The sequence below is a fragment of the Microcebus murinus genome, chromosome 1 (genome assembly GCF_040939455.1).
Source record: "Microcebus murinus isolate Inina chromosome 1, M.murinus_Inina_mat1.0, whole genome shotgun sequence".
Taxonomy (NCBI): domain Eukaryota; kingdom Metazoa; phylum Chordata; class Mammalia; order Primates; family Cheirogaleidae; genus Microcebus; species Microcebus murinus.
The window spans coordinates 40,577,887-40,593,177 of NC_134104.1; positions in this window are offsets into that span (position 1 = coordinate 40,577,887).

Genomic DNA, 15,291 nt, shown 5'->3' on the forward strand with positions numbered 1-15,291 from the left:
ACACTTTGTGGGTGTTTCTGGTGTCCTGTTGCTCATTCTAAGTAGGAGGAGATTGCCCCTTTAATGTCTTTTGTCTTCCCTGCAGGGTCTACCAAAGGGCCATTCCATTACTTGAATAAATTCCAGCCTTGTTGAACCAATGAGGTGTAACCACTATTAAAGATTTAAATAGTTTAAAATTAATGTTTTGTCTTAGTGAGCAAAATGGTAAATCAGACTGATTATTATTAAACCTTTGATGGAATGGATAGACAATGAGTTACAGCGAAGGTGGCATTTTCAATCTTTAAGAGCATGTAAAAGAATACATATTGTTAAAATACGGTGAATTCTATCTGGATCAATAGATCAATAGGAAAAGAAGGTGTTAAATGACATTTTCCTTCTTTAGTTCTTTTTCTCTGAAGTGTTTGAAAACAATGACTGCCTGTTTGCTGCTCCGTGTGCTGGGGACACTGTAAGGTGAGAGAGCCAATGCCTTCAGGAGTCATGAACTACTTGTACTTCTACAATCACATGTTCTTGTTTGCACAGAAGACCCAAACCAATTTAAAAGCACAGAAGAGTGGAGTTGTAGCTTTAGCTAATAGAAAAGTGAAGCATAAGATATTATGTCAGTGGGAACACATCACAGTGTGTCACTTCCTGACTGGAAGACTGGAACAGGAATGTTCTAAGCACACGTTGTCAGTCATCCTTTGGTTTTAGGATTTAGCAATAAGTATGAAGGGACTATCTTTATCTCTGGCATCTAACTTTATGATCTTTTTCTGGATACTTAGACATTCTCAGCTTCAAAATGGACTCAACACTTCCCAATTTTCAGTTATTCATTGACTAAAAATATGTTTCAGGCCAGGACCCTTTCTAGGAATTAGAGGATCCAACAGGAGACAAAAGAGAGAAATTCTTTCTCTTGTGAGTTTTACCAACTGGTGTAGTGTGTGTGTGTGTGTTGGGGGAGTGGTTAGGTAAATTAAGGTGTTCAAAATATCTAGAATATAGATATTATAGATATCTGATAACAATAGCTGTTATTACTACTATGCACCAAGAATTTTACATATATTATTTCTTATAGTCTATATTTTAAACAAGAGAAAATTGATTTGGCAAAAAATTGATTTAGTAAGAATTAAATGATATCCAAGAACTTTTAAGTGACACAGCCTGGATTAAATATTCACTCCTAAGAAATATTTACCTTCCCTTTACATTCCCTTTCCCCTGGCATTGCCTTTTATGACACATCATACCATCAGACTACACCATTTGTAAGTATTTTAGGAACTACAATCCAACATGTACCAAATATGAATTTTTGCAATAATGAACTATAATGAGCACATGCCTCTGTTTGGGCAAAGGCTGTACATAATTGCATCATTCTGTACCTTGCCTCTATCAGGTTGCCAGAATTCAAAATTATTTGATGAATGAATGAATGAATATGGTAGGTTATGTGAAAATCCTTTTTCCTTCCTGTTTACTTTTTATTATCCAAGGAGTATTACTGTCAATTCACACCCCGTTTGCTGAGTTAGTCTTTTATTTAATAGGAGACAGTTTAAGCTTTGGCAGAAGTGAACTCTTTGTTGCACAAGTCTTATAAAAGACATGCTTTACTGCAATAAGCTCAATTGGTACATTTTCAGCAGGCATAGGCGAAGACTTCAGTCTGGCAGCATCTCAGTGGGTATGGCTTGCAAGACTCCTTTGTCTCCTCAAGGGATTGTGCTCAGAGGGGTAACAGCATTCAACCTTGTGTAGAGGAGGAGTCTCCAAGTAGGGGCTTCCAAAATTTCTTTTACCACATCTTTCTGAAAACCACGTCTTTCTGAAACTTCCTACATAATTGCAAAAAGTACTTCCAGTTTCTCTAATCATCTAACTCCAAGTATAATTTGGTTTTTGGCAGCACCAGCACTTTCTTGCTACATTGTCCATGGGTCAAACAACAATAACATTCCCTATGCATTGCAAGCATGAAAGTATGACCAGTCTATATGCGTGTGTTGTCAACAAATTTTCTCCTATTATGTGAAGTCCATTATCCTGGAGAGGGCCTCTAACACAGCTGCCTTTACTTTGTTTACTGCCTAGATAATCCCTATTGTCATCGACTGCCTAATTGACAGCCTGATGAAGGACCAGCAAAATCATGTGTTCAAATAGATAATTAAGTTCATACTGTTGGGTCTGCAGACATTTCCCGGTTCTTGGTGTGCTCTTAGCTGAAGAATGACCAGACACACCGTTAGCAAGGCATGCAGCAGGAGAAGTTTATTGAGCAAAGCAGGGGGCAAGCAAGATGTGTTTGTCACAGACAGCAAACAGGCCCCTGTTGCTATGGAGGCCCGACTGCCAACTAAAGTTTTCTTTTTATATTGTCCGGGTTGGGTTCTCCCTGGCAGGTGTGGTTTATGCATCACCTTGGTAGACAGCTGTTAGTTACATACCCTGAGTCTTACCACACATGGGGGTTTCCAGCGAATCTCTTTGAAAGCCCACTGGAGGTGAGGGTGGGGGCAAAACAAAAATGCAGATTTACTCTAATGACATGACAATTGGCCTAAGGTTACTTTTGGTCATCTTCCAGACCCTACTGCACCTGTGCTGCTTGGCTTTCTAGGAATTTCTTCTTCTGGGAATCCCAGTCACATCTGTGGTCAGCGTGCCGAATTCTGATGGGCAGTGCCCTGATCCTCCCTCTGTGGCTGTTATCTGAAGCGGGGCACCTGTCCTCTGTCTCTGGGAAAGGGGGAGACCCCTGGCTGTCTACCTAACAACACTACGTGAAAAGTGCTTTGTGAGGCACTTATTACATAGATGTGAGTTAAGGCACAAATACTTGAAAGGTTAAAAAATTTGGATCCAATACTGTATACGCTATTAGGCAGGAACTTGCTCTTATTCTCTTTTGTTTGTAGGTGTTCTTAGTAACTCTTAGAATATGGCAAATGGTAGAATTTTGATATATTTTTATGAAATGAATGAAGATATTTATTAGAACATATAGTTAGAACTCAAATCTGTGAATTTCAAATGAATAAATGAGTGCTAATGATCAGTTTTCTTGTTTAGGTGAAAGAGTGATAAATTTATGGCTAGAAAAACCTTAAACATAATATCATCTTTCTCTTTTTCTTTATCATCTATCTACCCACTTATCTATCTATTTTTGAAGCTTGTAAAGTGTTTCATATTTTTCATTTCATTTTGATCTTATTAACATTCCCAGGAGACAGTTGGTAGGGCAGGTATTCTTACTCATTCTGTGGATAAATCAAGAGTTCAATGTGACTTTTCCAAATGCCATAGCTCGTGCATGGCAAGTTGGGATGCAGACTCCGTTCTTGTCATTCCTGGCCTAGGGTTCCTTCCAGCGTACTACAGTGTCGTCATGCACTTTCCCGTAGGCAGTTGTGTTTCACTAAATTGGCATAGATGTTGTCTAGATGCAAGTTGCCTTTATCGCTATTCTAGAATCTGGAGGAACATACTTGTTACCATGACCAGTCTTTTGGGTGGTATCTCTAAACACTGAATGCTTATGCCTCCAGAAGAAAAACAGTGCTAATCAATGACAATAATTCAAGAATCCAAATGGGTCTTGTTTTTCTGAATGCTATTGTGGAGTGTACGCGGAGTCAGTGACTAAGGAACTAGGTGGGAGTTGAAAAGAAGAGCATGGATAAGAATACAAAAACAAGAGAGCATGCAAATTATACAGCCAGTCATTCACAAGTGATTCCTGGGCAGTGACTGCATAAGCTACACAGGAAGATAGGAAGTCTGCCCTAGTTAGCTCACGGACAAAAATTGTCTCTTAAGTGTGTTTTAGTCCATATGGTAGAAACATTACTGGCAAGAGTGCTTTCAAAATAGAAGGCTTCCTTTTAGGGGACTGAAGCAGATTTTATAGGTGATAATCTGCCTGTGCCCAGGGCCAGATGTATTATTCTGCAACAAGAAGTTGATGTTTAACCTCCGCTTGGCCTCGGAAGCCATTTGGTGGTATGAGTCAAGCAATTTCAGATATTTCAGCATAATGTACCTTCAAGCCTCAAGGCTGCCTTGCTGTGTCTCTTGAATATCATCTCTTTTGTGAGAAATCAAGCCCCTTAAGAGTCTGGCAATTTGTTTTTAAAAAGCGGACTAATAGAACTCTGATGTTCCTTTCATAGGGATCAGGCTGCTCCCCCGCCAGCTGCCCAGGTGGGACTGGGAGTGTTACGCATGCTGTCAGCTCAGACCAGCCTTGGAATAACTGTCCTTATTATTGGTGCTGTTTGCTGGGTGTTCCTGTTCATCTGGCAAAGCCAAAGGGAGATAAGCCAAATTTGTGTATATATGGCTTGGCCCTGCAAACCTGGAATTTGCAACAATAAAGATAATGATTTGAAGGTGATGAGAAGAATCTTTTTATTTGCATTTTACTCAAAGATCAGCTTAAGCAACAGGAGTGGGACCCTCTAAAATATCTACCTTTTTCTCTTATTTTTTTACCCCATATTTCTATTCAAATAATCTCAAACAAGAATTTTGGAAGCAACTTACTTCTTCTGGTTTCAAAGGTGTACCCCAGCCTTCCTGATATGATTACTCTGTAACCTCTGAAAAATCACCAGAAGTTACATTATTAGCCCATGAGTGTTTTGTTTCTTAAATATCATCCTCTGAGGCAATGGAACCTGTGCCTACTTGTGCATCAGCCCTTAGCTTTCTTGTGGTCCCATTTCTTATACCCTGATGGGAAATTCTCTCTTTTGTTTATCATGTGTATTAAAATATCACTCGTATTTTCTAAACAGCTGTTTCAGACATTTCAAGTCCTCACTGTTCTTACACTGTATCACCCAATTTAGAATTTCACATATGTTATTGTCTTTCATTTCATATGCATGAGGTCTGCCTTTCAAGCTAGAATATCAGCTGTGTTAGCCAGACTCATGCTGGGCACTTGTTGATAGAAGTGACACAGATCCAGGGATGTTAGAGAGGGTTGTCTGGCCCACGAATCTTCCTATGATTGAGGAAACTGGAGCCCAATGAATGTCAGTGTCTTGTTCAAGGTGTGGGTTAGTGGGTTGGTGGCAGAATCAAAACCGTGGAACTAGTTATTGAGCCTTCTGTCAGTTCACTATTCTTTTCACCAACTTATACAACATTGGTGTTCGAAAAGTGCTTGAATGCCTTCTATGTCCCAGGCTAAAAAAAAGTGCTTGATGTGGATGTGTTGATTCATGCAGGACTTATTCAGTGACTCGAAGAAGCTCTTTTTGGTTTGTAAATACTTGTGGTGTTATGAGTGAAACTATAATAGCAATATATGTGCGTGTGTGTGTGTATGTATGTGGGTATATATATATGTATATATATATACATACAGTATAGTATATATAAAATATAAAATTTGTGGCTTCATGAAATTTCACAAGTGTATTCAGTAATTTGGATCTAATGCATTTTAGCACAATAACACTTTTCTTTCATGTTGAAACTGTGAGGAATCATGAAAATGATGAGGTTTGCTAAGAAAATGTCATGGAAGGTGACCATCCTAAACAACATTAAATGTTATTATAACATTAAATGTTATCAAAGTCAAAATTTAGATTGAGGGTTTAAAGTAGTAATAAAACCATTATTTCAGATCATTTCTGCTTCAGTTGATAGACTTCAATTAAAACATGTCAGGGACAGTAATTGTTTGGGAGATGTGGGTAAGATTCCTGGGTCATTGATTAATTACCTACCCCAGTAAGATTGATTTGAGCTACAGTTGCGGCTCTCATTATATTCTTTGTTGTTATGCCAAGAGCAGGGACTCTTTGATGAACCTCTTTTGTTGTTGATTGTTTTAACTTTTAAACTATTTTTATTTAGAATAATACAACATTTCAAAACTGGTGAGAGATTTTGCAGTTGACTTTTATGGTTTTCTTCTTAATTACAGCCACACAATAAAGTAGATAACTTGGAACTGACTATTCCTGCTGTTAATAATTTTATTCACAAGCATTTCACTAGCTGCAAAATGTTTTTCTGACCACTATTGTACAGGTTTATAGGATGATCCTGAGAAAAACAATAGGAGACCCATATTTTAGTAATCATTTTCTTAGTAGCTAATATGGGTAACAAGCAATTGAATTCTCATTCCTTTAGGAGTTGAGAATGTGCATGAATGCAATGCCTACGTAAGGCGTGCACATGCCTACTTATAGATAGATGCTGGATGTTCTGGTTAATTGAGGCAAAATATTTCACAATTTTCACATAACCCAAGCTGTTCATATTTAGTAGGTAAACTTAATGCTTCAAAAGAAACAATCATGTGACACTCACCTCCATCAAAATACCTGGACCCCTGCCCTTGCTGTTACAATTATGGACTAATTCCAGTATGCAGGGCATAATTCTCTAGTAAGTTGCCATACTTAGAGTTTTCCTAAAGGCCTGTAACATATGGGTTCTAATTTACTCAGAAGAGTTTGGCAAATATGCATTGATCTACTATCTCCTTATCTTCTGATGTAGACAAATTCTGGAATTTGATCTGTACTTAGAAGCACGGTCCAGTACTAGAGAGTATAGCCCGAGAATTATAGCAATAATAGGCCCTTTGAATTTGACTCCTGTTGAGTTCTCACCCTTGGTCTCTGGAATTGACCTACAGTCCCTAGGACACAGGATGTTGACATATGAATACGATCCACCATTTCTGGAAGGACTAGTGGAGAGACTAGTCCCAAGTGACATTTTCTGGAAGGAGATGCTAAGATGGAGTTTGTGGTGAAAGTGTTTATTAGCGACCAACACCCATGAAAAGAAGTAGAAAGGTGGAACAGGATGGAGAAAAGGAAGAAATTGAACGTCGAGGTAGAACTAAAAAAGCTCCAGCCTATTTGGAATGAGTACTGCTCACCAGTGTCCTATGCTGGGCCACCACCTTTCCCAGTTCTGGATGTGAGCTGCCCTAGAAAGGGTGTGATGTTGAGCCAGATGGCTCCCTATAGCTGAGATAGACACAAGTTCTAGAACCTAGAAGAAGCTGTCAGCTGGAGGTTGCATGACGACTACACTCTCTGTGGCTGGGCAACAAGAGTCAATCTCTACATCTACCACTTTTTGATTTAAACTTCCAGAAAGGAGATCTACCCAGTTATTGGAAGTTCTGCTCATCCTGTGCTGTCCCTTTTAGAGCACAGAGGGTTTTATTTAGAGGTTGAGGAGTTGACAATTTAAGCCATAAATTGTAGTACTTTAGAAGCAGAGTTATTTCAATCTATCTCTCGTATAACCTGCCAATTTTATAGAGGATGACAACGAGATCCAGAGAGACTACATGGATTGGTCAATATTAACATCTTGTTAACACTGGGCAAGGATTAGACCCAAGAAGTCTTAGACTACAATTTAAACTGTACTGTGCTTCAAATATAGTTGTATTTAAAAACTATCTACCCTAAAAATGATTTAATATTTTTGTTCTTAATGTTTTGGCCATAATCATAAGAAAGAATTATTGTAATATGAAGTGGTGCCCTTGAGTATTACTCAAATTGCTGTTTCTTTTAATAATGGAGGGAAGGGTGTCATCTAGAAAAGTAACAAAGAGCTGTACAAGCTTGAAATACTCATGTAAGGTGTTTCTCATCTGAAGAATGTCCTCTTAAATAAAAAGCTATTTTAATAATTAGCACTCCCCTGTACAAAAGGACACCATTAACAAAGGGAAATTACAAAATATATTAAATTAACATATCAAAAGATCACAAATTGTTCTGTAAAAAGCTCAGCCCCCAGAAGCAGGTATAAACAATTAGCAATTATGTCACTCTTAGGTTAATGGTGTGTTTGGATTATAAGTTTGAAGCTTTAGAAAAGATACATTTTTCAGGACCAAATAACCAACCTTACTCAAATAGGAAAGAAATAGAGCTTCTGTCATTAAACACTGCTTTCCAGCACCAGACAATATCCATTTTCTACGTGAATCAATCTCTGAGGAAAAGCTAGCTCTGAGAAAAATGCCCTGTCAGTTTCAGTGCACGCTAGTGCTTTGTGACTTATTTGAGGGCGGAGGGATGGCGTTCTCCATTTTTGATAAAACAATTCTTTTTCTTATTGAAAATCTGTTAAAAATTCAATCTCACATTTTACAATCTGACTGAAAGAAAGACTCAAAGCAGGACAGAGGTTAGGGTAATTGGGGGACTGAAGTTTCTGAATTTAAAAGGGTTCTGGCTTAAGCTCTAGGATTCTAGGTGGATTTGTGTCTCAGGAGGATTAAAAAGGTTTTGTGGAATGATTTTGGAAGAGTTTAAGAATGTATAATGTGATCAAATATGTCTGAACATATTTGATTTTTGTTAATCTTAATTGAGAAATACAAGTAGTATTTTTATTTATTTATTTGCTTTTTTGTTTACTTTATTTTATTTGGTATTCACTAAACTGAATAGACTTCAAAGCAATTTAAAGTTTGATCTAGTTTTATAAATTAAATTAATATAAATTTGAACTATAAAAAATTAGTTGCTTTTTATACAGCTATACAAAGTTCTTAATGTTTCTTCGGCAATGGAATACAATGGAATTTTACAACTATATAAAAAAGTTACCTTTGCCTAAGAAACAGTATTTACTGTGTGTACATAGTTGACTGACAAAATTCTCTACCATCCAGCACCCTAATTAATTGACGAATTAAGCTACCTCATATTACAGGAGTTCCAAAAAGAAGAAAGATATCGATACACACACACACACACACACACACACACACACACACACGCACACATACAACCTTCTGTGGCTCAAAGCACAGTGTCATGGCCCTATCTTCAGGTAACCTGCAATAATTGCCAAATAAATTTAGTGATAAAAAAAATCCTTTCAGTGATGAAAAATACTCGTAACTTCATGCTCCATGTGCTATTCAAATTATTCTTTCTTTTAATAGTGAAATCACTATACTTTCAGGTCATTTCTCATAAGGAATTCCAGGCATTTTCTAAGTTCCTCTCCCCAGGTATTTATGGTCAATGTTTTTATAAAAGTTTACAAGCATAAACATTCTATGAACATTCTAGAATGCTTGCCTGGTGCATAAAGTTGTCCTGGCATTTTCTCCTTACCTATCCCATCCATTGGACTCCAGATGCTGCTTCCACCCTGTGTAAGATATGTGATTCATTTGACTGTCAGTATTCTTCAACGTGGTCTTTCATCCCATGAATAGACCTAGACTTGTCTCTTAATATACAACAGAGAAAGTAGAAAATAGACTGAAGTTTTAAACAGAAAATTATTAAAAACCCGGGGATTTTAATATGGATGTGGATCCCGGGGAAAGTTACAGTAGATTAATTTACTACCCAAGGTCAAATCCAGGTCCATCTTTGTGATACTTGTGAAATGTGCTTTCCTTTTTGCTCTTGACTTAATATCATTTGTGAAGGCCAGGTGATCTTCTTTCCTCTAATGGGAGTTTACTTTACCCTGTCTCTGCTACCTTGACTCCAGGCTCTATCCACAAGGCTCTAGAAAGAAAAATGAAGCTCTACTGTCTCTTTTAACTAAAAGATCCATCTCCCAAATCCTTATTTTTGTCTCTGTATTGGCATCTCCTAATAAATATTAATTATGATATTTGCATTGATTTGAAAGAAACTCTATCCATGTGACCCTGAAACAAAATAGCTCAGCATTACTCCATCTAGAGTTAATCAGTCTTAGATATTACACTTTGCATAGCAACAATCCAACAGATACAGTGCTGTTCAATTCAATTCAACTCTTTTTTACAGGGACCATCTAGCTACCTGTACTCTCCCCCATTCAGCTGTGAATGTCCTGCAAAATACTATTTACAGAAGGATGTACATACATCTTTACAAATAGGTATATATATATATATATATATATATATATATATATAAATGCTTACTGATCAAAAGCATTATTTATCCCAACCAAGCAACAGTTTCAGAATCAATACTAAAATTAAATTATCACCAGATCATTAAACTTATTAGCATGCGTATCTGCATTCAAATTACTTTACTTCATTCAGATTTCCTCCATAAACAGGAAAACAAAACAAAACAAATATTACTTGCAGTTTATGAATGATAGCTTTTGCAGTCTACTAATCAGAGTTCATGAAAATCTATTTCCAGAATTCCTTGCTGCTTTGTCTACTCAGAAAATCTGCAAAAAGTATATACGAATATTTTGATGGTTAAGCTTTTTTGAAGCTTGTGTAACTTTAATTATTCCTAAAAAATTATTCATTTTTCAAATATAGACTTTCAAGATTCTCATTCCAACAGAATGTAGTATTTTGGCCTTTTTGACAACATGGGATGGAAGAAAATATTTTTAAATTATCATGGGCTCCGTGAAGTATTATTTGCATTAAAATAATGTTACTTGTATAGTCTGTTGTAGTTTATAGAGCAATTCTAAATAGATGTATAAACATTTCGAACTTCACAAGAACTAGTATGTAATGTCAAATTCTTAATGGAAATATGATTCAGTGTTATACATTTATATTCTGCTACATATTTGTTCAAATAAATAATTTACAAAAATTAATAGCTTACTGAAACTAATAATTTAGTGACGTAAAACATAGCAATTCACTTAGCTTATGATTTTGTGGGCTAGAAATATTTGCTGGGCTCAGCTGGGTAGTTCTGAAAATTTAGCCAAGCTCAGCTGATTTCTGCATGGCCTGCTTGAGTTATCTGCAGTCAGTTTCTAGATCAACTAGTGGATTACCTATTCTAGGGTAGCTTAGCAGAGACATCGTATCTGTGGTCTCTTCAGTATTTCATCATCCAGCAGGCTACCTTGGGCTTGTTCACATGGGAAATTGAAGTAGGTTTTCCAAAAGTAGCCAAAGAGTACAATTCTCAATTCACAAGCACTTTGAAAGCGTCTGCTTGCATCACGTCTGTTAACATTCCATTGGTCAAACCAAATCACATGGTCAAGCTCAGCGTGAGATTGACAGGGCACTTGAAGTTATATGGCAAGGTGTCATGGATAGAGAGAGAAGTTTTGTAACCAATCGACTACATTATAAAATAGTGCATTGTTTCAAATATAAAGTGATGCGCATTGCTCCCTAAACTGAACTAATTATTAAGTATTCTACCTAGTAAGATATTAAACACATTATTAAGCCTCCTTAACTTCAACGTAGTTGATTTTTATTTAGTCAATCTTGGTGATTGAAATCCTATATAAAATTGTTATTATATTTGTGATTTTAGACTATGTAATTCTAGATTATCACAGGAAAATCTTCTATCTGCAGTTCCATAGACATATTCAGTCCTTCATTATTACATTTTTTAACTTGAAAACTGGTAATTGGATGGCTAAAAAATCACTATCTTAAAATGAATGTTCACCTGCAATGTTAGCAAGAAAGAGCAGCTGGAGACAATTCCACTACATGCTGATAATGATAATTTCAAAGTGTAAAAACTTCTAATAAAACTATTTGATAGCTCAATATCTTTGTGTTTCTTCCTTTGTAGAATTGCCAACAATTTTGATAGACATTCTTTAAGAACAAATCATTTCCCATCCAATATTTCTTTAGTTGGACAAGATTTTGTGTCATTTATGTCCTTTTCCCAAATTAGTGATGATTTCTCAGTCTTGCAGGTTATTTGGAAATACAACCTGATGATATGTTTCTAGGAAGATAATCATCACATAAAAAAGAAAAATAACGATCTCACTCATGAAAATTATTTTCAGATATTCTGATAATTAAAGAAATTTCAGCTGTCATATAAAAAATAAGTTTTAGTAAGAAGAAGGTTGATCCCTTTGACAAGATGACTTTATGTTGCTGCTGAAATTTGTGTTAAATTCTTTTAAATGAATTGTAATATGCTATACTTTTAAATGCTTTGATTTCAATCTGGAAAAGATGACAGAAGGTAAAAGTAATTTTTAATCATAACTTTTGTTAAAAGAAGTGCTTAATATTCACTAATCATACACACTGAATTTAAAGGTGATAATTATGTATATATACAAGTATGCATATATGCGTATGTTGTGTATGCCTATCTATTTTTAGAAAGACTGGGTGGAAGGCACTTTGGCCACTTTCTCAGTTTATCCTTGTATTTCCACATGGATTATATTAAGGTGAGAAGACTACTTACATTGTATAATCTGGTGAAGATTCATTCTATTTGCAAGATCCACCATTATCTTTCCCAGGAAAAGGCAAGCAAACCCATATGTATAAAATAATTGAAAATATCAAATTTTCAAGGTTTGTTATACTAGAATGATGATATATCATTGATTTATTTGTTCACTCATTCATTAAACATGAATTCTATGTGTTAGGAACTCTATCAAGTATTAAGGAATCACAGAAAAATGAGAAACAATGCTTGCTCTGTGACATGGATAAGATGAGATGGGACCTCCAATCTGCCTGCCTTTTTGATAAAGGAACTCGAGACCCTCTACTAATCACTACCTAGTTCTTGGCAAGGTGTGATTTTCAAAGAAAAATATATATATATATAATTTCCTAACCTTAAATGTTTTAAAATTTTAGGGATATATATTACACATATTAATATATGAATACTAAGGAATTACAAAATCAAAGAGAAAAATGAGGTATTCAATTTTTTATATGTCCTTTTGTAATTTAGGCATGTTTCTTTTTTCTTTCTCAGTTATGGACTGAGGTGTATTTCTTCACTCTTCAATCTTACAGTAGCTTTGCCTTGCTTTGCAAAGACGTCCTAAACACCAAGTCTGTAAAAATTTTTCTGCTCAAATCTCAAACTTCTCACTATCTTCTACATTATTTTACTAATTCTAAACAAATCCATAACATTTTTAATTCATATCATATGTTTTCAATCACTCTTTAATTTTGCCTATATTTTGCTCTCAGCCTGAAATCCCTTTCTTTTAATTTTTTACCTGTCAATCTCCTCTTTCTAATTAAAAACATAATTTAAATATCAACTACTTAAAAATGCTTTGGCTGATTTACTTGATTGAAGAGCTCTGCTCATATAGTAGATGCTCATTAAATATTTGTTGAATAAATTAATCACCTTATTATCTTTTTTTAATTTCAGCATATTATGGGCATACAAATGTTTAGGTTATGTGTGTTTGCCTTTCCCCACCCCTTCCCCTCAGAAGTCAGAGTTTCAAGCGTGTCCATCAATTTTTTTATTTAGTAGTTATTTAATTTTGGATGTTTTGATAAGTGGTATATCTTTGTCTTACCTATTAATTTGTAATTCTATGAGAGATATGATCATATACAATTGGCCCTCCATTTCTGTGGGTTCCCCATCCATGGATTCAACCAACTGTGGAACAAAATTATTTGAAAAACAAATAAAGAATGATTGCATCTGTACTGAACATGTACAGACTTTTTTATTCTTATTATTCCTTAAACAACACAGGATAATATTTACATCACTTTTACATTGTGTTAGATATTTATAAGTAATCTAGAGATGATTTAAAGTGCACAGAAAGAAATGCACAGGTTACAGTTTACAAATATGACACCATTTTATATAAGGGATGGACTTGAGCATCCATGGATTTTGGTATCTGCAGGGATCCCTGAACTAATCCCTCATGGATACCAAGTGACAACTGTATTAATATTTTCGCAGGACCTATGACAATAATCTCTGCTTAATAGAAAGGTGAGAACTAAATTAAATTCAGGACAGCTTCTGAAACTGGGGTATTGATCAAATACTTTCATGTGCCTATATCAAAGGAAAAGAATTTTGGATTTCAGTGATGATTTCATAGGCAGAAGACATTCCGCTCTATTAAGAAAAGTTTACCATTTCTCTGGCAGGAAATACACTTCTGGGATGGCCTCAAACACTTTCTGCTTTGGATCCCTGTTGACGTTTTTCTCTTCATCTCTGCAATGAACTTGAAACAGGAAGAGCCATGAACAAAGTGAAGGTTCATCATGAATTCACTTTATGGCCAAATTACTTAGTGCCACAACTTTCTTCATCTGTGGGCATGATGGTATTTGCTTTGTTAATCTTGCAAACTTGCTATGAGGATCAGAGACACAAACAAAGCTGTATTATTCCAAATTTCCTTAGAACAGGCTTTAAATTTCCCCAAAATCTTAACAAGAAACCAGGGTTTTGATAGACCACAGAAAATTAATGTTTAGGGGAGAGAATTACAATTCAGATATCTTCATAGAAGGCTTTTGTTATCTACTTACCTAGCTGATTTCCTGCCTCCTCCAATTTCTTCTTCTTCTTTTTTATTTCTTTTGAGACAGAGTCTCACTCTGTTGCCCAGGCTAGAGTGCCATAGCATCAGCCTCGCTCACAGCAACCTCAAACTCATGGGCTCAAGCAATCCTTCTGCCTCAGCTTCCCGAGTACCTGGGACTATAGGCATACACCACCATGCTCAGCTAATTTTTTTTCTATAGATTTTTAGTTTTCCAATTAATTTCTTTCTATTTTTAGTAGAGACAGGGTCTCACTCTTGCTCAGGCTGGTTTCTAACTCCTGACCTTGAACAATCCTCCCACCTCGGCCTCCCATAGTGCTAGGATTACAGGCGTGAGCCACCAGGCCTGGCCTAATTTATTCTTTTAGATGGCACCTTTTTATCTTCATAGGGATGATCAAGATTCACAATAATAGATTTTCTTAATTATTCATTTTATATTTTACAAGTCTGTAGGTTTGATGAGGATATAAACTGTATCTATGACAGTTACTGCTGAATAAACAATGTATAAGCTAGTGCAGGTGCTCAATACATACTTGTTGAATAACAAAAGTAAAAATAACCTAGAATCAGTGGGTCTCCAGTTTTAATATGAATAAAAATCATAGAACTTGTTACAAAAAAATTCAGACTCCGAATATCAACCTGGGAGATTTTGATTTTGTGGTCTAGCTACTCCAGATGATTCTGATGTGAATGGTCAACAGGTCTTCCTGTGATAAATAATGACAAAGTGGTATGTTTTGTGTGTTTTGTGTGGGAATCATCACTGCCCTCAGAGATTTAGGAAGAATTAGAGCTGCCTTCTTGACACACCGGAGAGGAACCCCTTTGGAAATGTACACTGTGAGGAGGCAGATTAGCCCTTCATTTGTCTCGGAAAACAGCAATTACAATTCAGACTTTTGAAGGGATGGAAAATGAGGTTTCCTAAGGATGCAGTTTGGCAGACTGTAGCAATGCTGTGTCTTTGGGCAT